Here is a 13,376-nt window from a genome sequence, read left to right as displayed (position 1 = left end):
CAAGTGTTCAAAACCTACGGTGTACTGGACTCTGTGTTCACAAATATAAGTAGGAGATTTGTCTTTGCTCTAGAGAAACTTACAATCTACTGGAAGAAGCAATGCACACTCCAGATGGAAATAGGTAGACTAATACAGTTTTAAGCTGATTGACATACTTATTTTTTTCTTACTTTGTGTCTGTAAGAACTCAAAGGAGAAAAAATAGTATGAAAAGTCAAGTACAGCAGGGAGAGACTCATCCTGATAGAGTAAATCTAAGGTGGCTTCCTGGGCCTCAGAAGGAAAAGTTCAAAACAGAACACACCACTTGTGGGAGAAGAGAACAGGCTTCCTGGGGAAGGAAGCATTTAAACAGGTCCCTGAAAATGGCAACCCACTCCAGTATTCTTGCCTGGAGAATCCCATGGACAGAGGAGCCTGACAGGCTACAGTCCATGGGGTCACAAGAGTCGGACACAACTTAGTGACTAAACGACCACCACTTAAAGATAAGCAGACTTTGAGACTTCCCTGGTGGTTCAGTGGTTGGGACTTCGCTTTCAATGCAGGGAGTGTGGGTTTGATCCCTGGGCTTCCTCGGTGGTTGAATGGAATAGAATCTGCCTGCAGTGCAGGAGACACAGGAGATGCAGGTTCAACCCCTGGACCAGAAGCTCCCCTGGAGGAGGAAATGGCAACTGCAATCTACTCTAGTATCCTTGCCAGGATAATCCCATGGACAAAAGAGCCTGGTGGGCTAAAGTACATGGGGTCCCACAGAATCGAACATGACTGAGCATGCACACACAAGGAGGTTTAGGGAGCTAAGGTCTCACATGCTTCTTGGCAAAAAAAAAAAAAAAAAGAAACAAAAGACAGAAGCAATATTGTAACAAATTAAAGACTTTAAAAATAGTCCACATTAAAAAAAAAAAATTTAAAAAAAGAAACAGATAAGCAGACTTTGATGCTGGGGGTGGGATGAGGAGGAAGAATCTTTTAGTGAGAGGATACAGCACAGATGATAAATGCAAGGTAAATGAGGTATTTCTTAGTGACATGATTTTCAATTTGGCTGGATTCCCAGGTATAAAATGATAATGTGGGGCAGTCTGTAACTACAATTCCTGGTGAAAACTCAAACTGGCTGAATTTGCTGAACTTAAGATATTAAACTCCAGCAAGGAAAAGATTGTACCCAAGCGCAGGGTCTCTCAGTCTGGGACTGGGAGTACCTGAGGGAAAGTATAGAGGACTGAAGGGCCTTGAGGGGCAACTATGTCGCATATCAGTGTAAGTTTCATGTGAAAATTTTAGCTGATTCTCATTTTCTGGGGGATACTGAAAATATTTTTTTAATCAGGTACCCAACTCAGTAGGCTATATTACCCAGGCTCAGAGCAGAATACCAGCCTATCATTTCCTATACTTAGGATGCTTATTTCCAGAGTATAACCATCTTCCTGATTGCTAGGACCTGATTTTGCCTCTGTTGTGAAATATCTATATCTAGACATATAGATAGCATCACTGACTCAATGAATATGAGTTTGAGCAAACTCCAGGAGATAGTGTAGGACAGGGAAGCCTGGCACCCTGCAGTCCATGGGGTCGCAAAGAGTCGGACACGACTTAGCAACTAAACATCAACAGCATAATTACATATAATTATAATTTTAAATGTATATTTTCTCATAAAACAAGTGATGTATACTTTTATGCATGCAAGATATGTCAATGTAGATAAGGAAGATGATTAAGACCAACCAAAAATCTTATCACCTAAAAATAACCACTGCTAATAATTTTATGGATCTATTTCCATACTTTATAAAAATCGCAAAATAAGATTAGTTCAGAATATTTTATAACCTTTTCTTAACTTATAATATCCTTCTATGATCAAAAATATTGATAAACACTATTTTACTCTATTAGATGAATACACCATAAATGAATTTGTGCCACTAGTTTGTTGATACCTGGCACTTATGTGTTTCCACTCTTTTGCTGTTTAAACAGCAGTAAAATAAACTCTGTTGTTGGTGATTATTATTAGCCATTTTTCTAAGATAAATTTTTAGAATTGGAATTCTACTTTTTAATTTTTTCTTGAGGTGTAGTGATTTACAGTGTTGTGTTAGTTTCAAGTCTCCAGTAAAGTGATTCATTTACATACATATGTATTATATTCTTTTCCCTTATGTCTCATTACAAGATATTGAGTATAGGTCCCTATGCTATAGAGGAAACCCATGTTGTTTATTTTATATGTATGGTAGTTTGCATCTGCTAATCCCAAACTTCTAACTTACCCCTTCTCTACCCTCCTTCCTTTTCGGTGACCACAGTTTGTTTTCTATGCCTGTGAGTCTTTTTCTGTTTTGTAAATAGTTCATTCAATGCCAGAAATTATGAAGTTTTTTTTTTCCTTTCAGACTCTCCATGAAAAATGCATCTTGGTATCAATTACAATGCTTCCATTTAAGAAAATGATTTGGGGGAATGCTTTTGTTTGGGAGCAAGAAGGAGTACTATGTTAAAAAATTACCCTAGCTACAGAAAAAAATCTGTCTTGTGAAAAGAAACACTTTTTGAGAAACTTGACAAGTGTCTACCTACTTTACTGTCATGAAATCACATTCTCAGAAAAAGATTAGATGCGTTCTCTTTTTGAGGGAAAAAGTGTGCTTTATGTTGTATAAAGCAGTGTCTTAGAAAGTCTAATATACCATTGCTTAAACTTTCATATTTAGATATTTTTTTACTTTAGATATTCATTTACATTTGTGTGAGAGATTTCTGGAAATTAAATCTCATTTTTCCCTAGGGAACAAGAAAAATATTAATGCTTAGTTGATTGTGTAAAGCTTAATATCTAAGAATATGTTTTTTCTATTTTTTACTTCTGCTCTTTATTGAAAACAGACGTTCTCCAAACAAACAAACAAAAAAAGACTTTTTTAAAAGTTTTAACAGAAACACATTTCCTTTGACAAGAATAATCCTTAATATTTGGGCCTGTTCAGATTTCCCTATTCAGCACTTGGATTCCCTGTGCTAATTGTTTAATTTATATAGTATTTTGTTGACACACTGTTTAGTCTGTATTAAACTGACTTCAAGATTACTACTTTGAAAATAAACTAGTAATTTAATATTGTTTCTTCATAAAGGTCTACATTTGGCATCTTCACATTTTCCAAATGTTTATACATCAAAAATATCAATACTATGAATGTCTTTGTCTGTGGCTTTAGTACTGATTCATTTTAACATTGTATATTCATTGTGCATACATACTCAGTCGCTCAGTCATGTCCAACTCTTTGTGACCCAATGGACTGTAGCCCACCAGGTTTTCAAGACAGAATATGGAGTGGGTTGCCATTTCCTCCTCCAAGGGATCTTCCTGACCCAAAAATCGAACCCTGGTCTCCTATGTCTCCTGGTCTGGCAGGTGGATTCTTTACCACTGAGCCACCTGGGAAGCCACATACATTGTATGTTTATTTTATTTAACAACGAAAAACAAAGACTTCACATTTTGTGCAAATTGTCCTATATTCAAAATCTTAACAAGTTTTATAGGGCCAGCAAAAATCAGTAAGCGGTAATATCATTTTTCTTTAGACTGTATCTAACTTTATGGTTTTAACAAGTGTTAAATATTTACAGATTTTAAATACTTTCTAATTAGAAGAAAATTATGTTGGCAGAGCATTTGAAATTTAATATGTTCTTTTATCTAATTTTCAAAAAGTGTCAAATGCAGTATTGTGGCGGGTGTGATGTGTGTGTGCTCAGTTGCCTCTGACTCTTTGTGATTCCACGGTCTGTAGCCTGCCAGGCTCCTCTGTCCAAGCTTACTCCCTCAGTCTAATGAGATTTCAACAACTCTTAGTTCACAACATCTGCAGACCAAATTTTATTACTAGATACTGTACACTTCATGATTCAGCACAAACATTAATAAAAGTCATTTTTGTTTCTGTCTATAAAACTGTCACAAATAAAACAATAAAAGAAAATCATCCTATGGTGAAATAAAGTATGGGGTGCTAATTTTCTCTCTTATTTAGTAGGAAGTCAAGAAATACTGTCTAAACTTGGCAAGTGAAGAGATAGAATTTTAGTTATACTGTTTAAAGTTACAGCGGTAGGGTGGTAAAGAACCCACCTGCCAATGCAGAAGACACAAGAGACGTGGGTTTGATCCCTGGATCAGGAAGATCTCCTGGAGAAGGACTGGCAACCCACTCCAGTATTCTTGCCTGGAGAATCCCATGGACAGAGCAGCCTGGCTGGCTACAGTGCATAGGGTTGTAAAGAGTCAGACACGACTGAAGTCACTTAGCACGCATGCACACGGTACTTGAAAAATAAAACCATGTCTAAATAAGGAGGAGGGAGGGAGGGGTTGATGAACATGAGCTTCATTCACTGTGTTTCACTGGGGGAAGTATATAGACATGTCTGTAAGGTATAAACAGGTTATTTAGAATGAAGCATTTTTCATATTACAAGCTATTGAATAACTTGGTTTTTAATTTTTACTTAAATATATTATTTTTTCTAAAAATCAATAAAGCCACATCCCATTTCTACACCCTTGTATGAGTCCCAGGCCAAACCTTCCTTAACAGATCAAGTGTAAGTTCAGTTCTTGGTCAGAGGGAACCCATTTCAAATCTCTAATAGCTCTGTCACCTTTCTCGAGTTTCTATGCTTTTCTGTGCCTCGGTTTCGTCATTTAGAAATAAAGTAACATAAGAGCATCTGTTTCTGAAACTGTGGAGGGGGTTATGCGTGATATTGTAGATAACATGTTTTGACACATTTAGCTCAATTGTTAGCTGTACCTTACATTTGGGGTATACTCTATTTTTTAAATTTATTTAGTTTAGTTGGAGGATAATTGCTTTACAATTTTGTGTTGGTCTCTGCCAAATATCAACTTGAATCAGCCATAGGTATACGTATGTCCCTTCCCTCTTGAATCTCCCTCCCATCCCATCCCACCCAACTAGATTGTCACAGAGCATCTGATTTGAGCTCCCTATGCACACAGCAACTTTCCACTAGCTATCGATTTCACATATGGTAATGTATATGTTTCTATGCTACTCTCTCAATTCATCTCATTCTCTCCTTCCCCCATTGTGTTCACAAGTCTGTTCTTTATGTCTGTTTTTTTTAATAGGCTTTGTATTTAGAATAATTTTAGATTTATAAGAAAGTTGCAAAGACAGTACAGAGAATTCCCCATGTCCCCTGTAACAGTTGCCTTTGTTGTTGAGATCTTACATTAGTTATGGTATATTTGTTACACTTAAAGAATCAGTATCGATACATTATTATGAACTGAAGTCCATACTGAATCCCGATTTCCTTAATTTTTACCTAGTGTCTATTTCATGTTCCTGGATTCCATCCAGGACACCACATACATTCATTTGTCTTGTCTCCTTAGTCTCCTCTCGACTGTGACAGCTTCTCAGACTCTCCTTATCTTGGGTGACCCATACAGTCGTGAGGAGTACCAGTCAGGCGTTTTGTAGGATGTCTCTCAGTTGGGACTTGTGTGGTGTTTTTCTCACGATTAGAATGAGATGATGGATTAGGGGAAGGAGGATCGCAGGGGTCAGATGCCATTCTCATCCCATCGTATCCAGGGTGGATACTCACCATATGACATCACTGTTGATAATGACCTTGATCACCCAGCTGAGCGAGTGTTTGTCAGGTTTCTCCACTTTAAAGTTATTCGTTTTCCTTCCACTCTGTATTCCTCTCTGGAAGGAAGTCATTATGAGCAACCCATTCAAAGGAGTAGAGATTTGGGCTCATCTTCTCGACAGGGAAGTATCTATATCAATTCTTTGGAATTTTTCTGTAGGAAGAGTACCCCCCCTAGTTTATTCAATCATTTATTTGTATCAGTATGTGCTCACAGATACTGCTATGTATTTATATGATACTTTGAGTTTTAATCCATTGACAATTTATTTATTTTGTTGCTCATATTATTCCAACTTTCGCAGCTCTTTCAGTGAGCTTCAATATTCCTTTGGTAACAAGCTACCAGACTCCTTTTTAAGCACTTCCTCATTTTATGACATTTCAAGATGATTCAGGTTCATTTTGTGTATTCTTTACCCCAGACCTACATTCATCTATTTGTCTTGTGAATCTTAGTTTGTTTTATTGGGAAATTATATTATAAACTAAGATCTGAGTGTTGGTTGTGTTCAGTGCTACTGGGATATCACTGCTTCTTATCCTTCTCAATGGATGGAGCTTTGAAATATATATGTGTATAGACATGTGTCTGTAATTCTTTCAATAGTTTTCCATTTATCTCTATATTCAGCTGACTATAAATTCATACCGATGTCTTCAACTCTAATTCAGTATCACATGGCTTGTCCTAGCCTCATTTTTTGCTTATCTATAATCTTCTCCTCCAACACTGAGAAATCCAGTTCCCACCTTCTGTCTCACTTATTTGTTCATTCCCAGTATGCAAGAATAGTGTGCATTCTGTTTTGAAAACAAAATTATGAAAGCCCAGGAGGAAGTTCATGCTATGTAAGAAACTTTTTCTTGCCTCCGTAGGCTATATAAACTACTGATTAAAGAGGAAAGAATGGGGAGCCAGAGTTCTTGAAGTTATATAAGTATGGGTCAAGATAGAGACCAGACATCCTGAAAGCCAAGGGATTAAACTGAAATGGATTGTCATTCCATGAGGACTTCTACTCCCCACCCCCAGAAATCATCTGCCAAACATAGATAGCTCAACTTCCTCCTCCTGGCATCCCACCTTAGCATACTCATTTTCCGTCAACAAGTTCATCACATGGCTTGGGCAAAAAGCATGAGATCACGAACAGCTTGTGTGGGACTGTGGGCATGAGAAAGCCTCATTCCATTCCTGGGCATGGGTTAGGACCAGTCTGGATTCTCTCTATGAACTAGAACAGGAGAGGATATAGCATCTCTGTCTTAAAACTACAAGTATTATAGCACATCGGAAGCAACGCAGGAGAGCCTGTGGGTAGATAAAAGAACACAAGTATTAAACTTGTGACCTAAGTAGTTACTATATCTCAGAATGGTGGGTAGTCCTGAACTTCCTAGTAGGTAAAATCTAGATACAAATTATCTGACATATATAGTCTTCAAGAGAAGGCTTGTTCTTCCTAACAATGGATTCTAAAAGAAATTGCTTGCAATGATCAGTGATACACTTAAAAACATTACTAGAACAAAATTACAGATGGATAACAACCAGTATTGCTTTACCTCCCACTGAGAAGAGCAAATCATATTAAAACAAAGTGCTGAGAGGGTCAGTGGAAAGTATAAGGAAACCTGAAAACCCAAGGTCTTGCAAGTGTAGTCATTGTTTGGTTCACAAGGATTGTAATTCATCCATATGTGAAATACAGATAATAAAATACTCCTCTTCTTCATTCTGGTGTGAAATGATGCTCGAAAAAGATAAAGGGATCTAAATAAATCTTTTTTGTTCATGCATGCCAGTCATGTCCGACTCTTTGTGATTCCATGGACAGTAACCTGCCAGACTCCTCTGTCTGTGGAGTTTTCCAGGCAAGAATACTGGAGTGGATTATCATTTCTGCTCCTTTAACCATCCTTCTGAGGCATCATCTAAAACCCAAGACTGCTCTAACTGCATCTAACTCCTAGACTGCTCTGTCTTCAGCAGCTCTGCCAGTCCTTTCAAGCCCTTAGAGTCTCACTGATCCCAATCTTCCTCTCTGGAGCTTCAATATAGCCTCCCAACATGGACCTTTGGATGTCTCCATTCTTCTTCTGATTGACGTCCTAGAAGTTCTCCCCTTATCTCTGATAGGTTCTCTCTGTCCTGCTTTGATTGCCCATGAAGTGGAGGGATTGACACACTCTGAACCCCAGGCAAACTCAGTCCCTGCCTGGATCTACCACTAACTCTACTCATTTCTCTAGTGCTAAGTTAATAAGTTTGCTCTCAGAGAATACAGGCAAATGATTTTTAGGGAACTTTCCTCATTACAGCTTTACGAGAGTGATTCTTCAAATATATGGCTCCAGTCAACCCTGAATCCTTGCCTGATCCATCCCAGTGTCCAATGCCACATCTATAGCCCAACCCAAGCATGACTCACGGGGATATTTGTAGGTGGTGGCGGTGGTCCTGTTAGAGGTTGTAGGAGAATGTTGTGAAACCAGCTTTTGCCAGTCACTGACATGTTCTTGTGATATCCACTAGTATTTATAAATCTTTAGAGAAATAAAAATATAAATCATAATTACTGAGGGACACTGGACTAGCCAGATAATAATATAATAAGAACAGCAACACAAAAAGCAACAGCAACAATTTGTATTTATAGAGAGCCTACTATGTACAAGCACACTGCTAATCTCTGTACACATATTATTTACTTAATCCTCAAGACATCTCTATGTTGTTGTTCAGTCACTCAGTGGTGTTCGACTCTTTATGACCCCATGGGGTCAGGATGCCAGACTTCCCTGGTAGCTCAGCTGGCAAAGAATCCACCTGCAATGCAGGTTCAATTACTGGGTGGGGAAGTTATCCTGGAGAAGGAACACCACTCCAGTATTCTTGGGCGTCCCTGGTGGCTCACCTGGTAAAGAATCCACCTGCAAACTCTTGGTTGGAGAATTCTATGGACAGAGGAGCCTGGCAGGCTACAGTCCATGGGATCACAAAGAGACGGACATGACTGAGCGACTTTTCACAGCTCTATGAAGCAGATGCGATTTTATCATCCTTTTACGAATGAGTGATCAATTACAGATCACTTGACAAACCTAACGCTGCACAACTACTAAGTGATGAGACCCAGATTCGAAGCTGGGCGGTCTGAGTGCAGATACTAGAGATTTAGCCCCTATGCCATGCTCTCAGAATGACAGTGCTCCCTCTCAGCCCTGCGTCACCTCTCCACCCCAAGGATGAACACTGGGTAGAATCAACTGACCTTGAGTTTCATCCTACTTCTGTCACGATTTTAACTCTGTGAAGTGGCTCATCTGATCCTCCAACTCTCAGGTGTGAAATATAGACACTTAACCAAGTCAAATGACATATTTTATTTGTAATTAATTCATTCATTCTACTGACGAATAAATCAAGAACTGCTTCTTGAGGTACTATCTTCTTTCTTTCTTTTTTTTTTTTTTTTTTTTGCATTGTTGTTGTTGCTATTTGGTCTCTAAGTTGTGTCTGACCCTTTTGTGACCCCAGGGACTATAGCTCACCAGGCTTCTCTGTCCATAGAACTCTCCAGGCAAGAATACTGGAGTGGGTTGCCGTTTCCTTCTCCAGGGGATCCTCCCAACCCAGAGATCAAACTTGCATCTCCTGCCTTGGCAGGTGAATTCTTTACCTCTGAGCCACCTGGGAAGCCCATTACCAATTTTATTTGTATATTCAACTGATATTTACTGGGGAGATAAAACAACACAATTCGGTAGATTCAAAGATGGTAAGTAAAGGCAGAGACCTGTAAGCTTTTGGTTTGCCAAGTCAGATATATTGATGGGCTTATAAAAGTAGAGTTATTTTCTAACAAAAATAGCAGAAGAGTAATGGCCTAGTTTGTGAGGTAATACGTTATCCAAATGAAAGCATTTTATTTGAGGCCAGAAAGTGCAGCATCGGGCACATGGGGGAGAGGATGTTGGCACCTGACTAGATGTTTGCTAAGACTCTTCCAAGGCTGAATGAGTTTGTGACTTGCCTGTGCTCCTTATATCTTGTAATAGCCTATGAAGCTCCCTGGAGGAGCTTGGAGAAAGGTAGCAGTGTTGCCAGAATGTTCCGTGGGCTGACTTTCATTCCAAGGTACTACCAGAACCCTCTAGAACTATGTTTCTCAAACTAGCAGCATCACCCAGAGAATATTTAAGCAGTGAGAATGCTTAGGACCCACTTCTCAGAGACAACTCAATAGGTCATAGCTGGGAACGTGCATTTTAAAAGTCCTTCCCACAAACGGCTCACATGCACAGCCAGGTTTCCAGTCTCTGATCTCTAATAGCACTAAGGGCAAGACTGAAAGAATTCTTTCCTTGCTTCCTGAAATTCCTTGCTGGGTTGGCCCTCTTACTTAGAAACCTAGAATTGTGTAATCTTCACTACACATAAACTTTCCAATATTCTGTTTTTTCACAGCCAGTAACACTAAACTCATAGTGTTGTTCAGGGGAGAGAGTAAAACTGGTGAAATGTAGTATAAATGTGGAGGAATGTGACAGACTTCCCTTATGGGACTACTTCCCTAAACCTTGAATGGCTTAGAGCTACAGGTTCACAGACTGGCAGAGCAGAAATTCCTAATGCCGCGGAGGAGAATTGCAGGCCCCAGACTGAGCAACTTGCTTAAGCCTTCTTCATGCCTGAGCCCTATCCTCTAACAGTTTAGAGGACAGGCCTTCCTAGGTCAAGATAACCTCCTGATCCAAATTGAAGCTGACTTTTTGGGGGAGGGGTGGTATCACTATCCTTGCCTTTTTCTTCTCTTTTTAATAATCATTTATTTTTAATTGGAGGTTAATGGCTTTACAATATTGTACTGGATTTTTTTAAGATGTGTTCATGGCAAGCTGAAGGATATGATCTACTGGGCTATGTCTCTTTGGCACAGTGGAGAGAAGGATGGTGAAGTCTTTCGCATGGGGTTGTGATGAATCAGAGATATTACGAGTACAGAAATCTCTACGAATGGTAGGATGACAGAGTCAAAGATCTATTCTTTTCCCTTTGGTGAGCATCAGAAGAGGGGGATGAGGCTATACAGGAGCAGGAAAGCCCTGTCACTATAGGCTGCAGTGTCTCGTTTCCTGGTAGGTTCAGAAATATCTTCTTGGGATCATTGCCTGGAGGAAAAGGAGTAGGCAAGGTGATCTCTCTGTATCTTTTCTGACCTTAGGACTAAAAGGTGTCATTTGATGGTGACATTTGTAAATGTAAGCCCTAGAGGTCTTAGTAGGCTTCCCAGTGGCTCAGTGGTAAAGAATCCACCTGCCAATGCAGGGGATGGAAGAGATGCAGTTTTCCATCCCTGGGTGAGGAAGATCCACTGGAGGAGAAGATGGCCACTGGCTCCAGTGGTCTTGCCTGGAGAATCCCATGGACACAGGAGCCTGGCAGGCTATATAGTCCATAGGGTTGCAAAGAGTCAGACACAAGTGTGTGATAGAGCACACACTCAGGAGGTCTTAGTTATTGCTCAACTCACTGAGGTCAACTGAGGGTCAGGGTGGAGCCCAGGATTCAAAAGAGGATGCTTACATTTGTTACCAACACAACCATCAAAGATGATAAATCAGAAAGTCACTCAGGTCCTAAAAAGATCAAGCAGCCCCCATCATTACCTGAGAGATCAAGATAAGAACAACAACAACACTCATTTTACAAGTGAAGACACCTGCAGCCTGAGAGAGGCAAGTGACCCACAGCTGGTCAATGTCAGGACTGGGCCTGTGCCCTAGGGTGACCTGCTACTTCATTCCAAGGGAGTTTTCTACAATGGGAGCCTCAAGAAAAGAGGGGCCATAATGTTGGTACCAGATGACATTGCTGTGTGTCCCCTGGTCCCACAGGGATAAGACTCAGCAGCTGGTGAACATTGGAAACTGTGATAAAGAATGATAATGCTTATGCTGTACCTACAGCTCACAGAACCTCACTCAATGCTGGTATTGTTTTCTTCTTTCAAACCATCATCGTATACGATGAGCTGGGCCTATGTCTCTAGTCCACACTGTACAGACAGGGGAGTGGGACTGGATCTGAGGCCATGTCAGTCCCAGAAACAAGAGTTGGGGATGTGTTATGCTGAGTAGATCATGTCCCTTTCTTCTATCCCCTAATTGGGATGGGTTCAGACCCACAGGTCATGAATGCAGGTCATGACTTCCATCCCAAGCCAAGCATGAGCATCATGGTCCTTCAGCAGTCCAAATGTGAATCCCATTGCCCTTGAGAGGACCATGAAGCCCCTCCCGAGGCTGTTTGCTGCCAGTCTGCCCATGCACTGGTGTTCCGGCCCATAGGAAGACGGTTCAAAGATCTCACTGCTCAGTCATAATGAAGATCCTTGTTTTCCTTTATTTCATCTCTTAGGAATTAACTTGATAAGAATCTCATACATGCCAGTGCTGGCCTGGTTGTTTCCTCACCCTTCTATTAAGGGCACACCCAAGACAGAAGGAATCCTGAGCATGCCTGAATCCTCAGGCAGGCAGGATGGTGAGGAGGTGTTTGGGCAGATGAGAGCAGAGTCCAGAAATGCACATGGAATTCTCCAGTCCAGAAAGGCCTCTGCCAAGGGAAGACCTTCAATCACGTTTCAACCAGTTCCTTTAGCTACAAGCTCATTAACAAAAGAGCTCCCCCTGTCCCACTCTGATCCTCACATCAGACTTGCAGCCTGGCTGTCACCACAGACATCAGCTCATGTAATCAAGTCAAGGCACCTAAGGCCACCTAAACTGAGGAATCTTTCTAAAATGTAAATCTCATCACGTCCCTTCTTTGCTTAAATGGTCAATGATGCCCCAACTATCTCTTAAAAAGGTCAAACTATTTTAGGCAGCATAATATAGTTTTCAGATGAAATTGATTGTTTACCTCCAATATATACAGCAGGTAAAGGTGTAATGACTCTGATTGCAGCAAAAGATAAGTGGAAGGTCTAGACTGATGTCTCCTCAGAACCCCCACCCCCACATAGCCCAAATAGTTAAGAATTAAAGATAAACACGGAGAAGGCAATGGCACCCCACTCCAGTACTTTTGCCTGGAAAACCCCATGGACGGAGGGGCCTGGTGGGCTGCAGTCCAGGGGGTCGCTAGGAGTCGGACATGACTGAGCGACTTCACTTTCACTTTTCACTTTCCTGCATTGGAGAAGGAAATGGCAACCCACTCCAGTGTTCTTGCCTGGAGAATCCCAGGGACAGGGGAGCCTGGTGGGCTGCGGTCTATGGGGTCGCACAGAGTCAGACACGACTGAAGCGACTTAGCAGCAGCAGCAGCAAAGATAAACAATCTTTTAAAACCTGACTCAAAGTTTTTAAGGAATCCTCTTATCAGTAAGATGGTGAGGGAAAGGAAGAAAAATGTATTTACAATCTACTACCTGTTAAACATTATTCTCATTATCACAGTAAATAGTTTTATGGGATTCTTATTTTACAGATTAACCCCATTTTATAGATTAAGAAAAAGAGATGAGGCTCAAAAACAGTAAATAGCATACCCATGATTCAAAGGCTAGTGCCCTGACTCTGAGAACCATCTTCTTCCAGCTTCTGTGCCTGCAAAGACATGAATTTAACACAATAGCAAC

At 40.4% G+C, this 13,376-nt stretch overlaps 1 protein-coding gene across 2 annotated transcripts in view; it reads left to right on the top strand.

The window, feature by feature from the left end:
- Nucleotides 1-744: 744 nt before the first annotated feature.
- The window catches only part of SPRR4 (small proline rich protein 4), a 132,348-nt gene continuing 119,716 nt past the window's right edge, over nucleotides 745-13,376 (top strand). For both annotated transcript variants that reach the window (XM_055584257.1, XM_055584256.1), the window contains exon 1: nucleotides 745-754. The gene's annotated coding sequence lies outside the window, so the exon portion shown is untranslated. The remainder of the gene's footprint in view (nucleotides 755-13,376) is intronic.

The sequence above is a fragment of the Bubalus kerabau genome, chromosome 6, assembly GCF_029407905.1.
Source record: "Bubalus kerabau isolate K-KA32 ecotype Philippines breed swamp buffalo chromosome 6, PCC_UOA_SB_1v2, whole genome shotgun sequence".
In the NCBI taxonomy this organism is placed as follows: domain Eukaryota; kingdom Metazoa; phylum Chordata; class Mammalia; order Artiodactyla; family Bovidae; genus Bubalus; species Bubalus kerabau.
The sequence above is the reverse complement of the archived record's forward strand: the minus strand, read 5'-3'. Positions and strand labels throughout refer to the sequence as shown.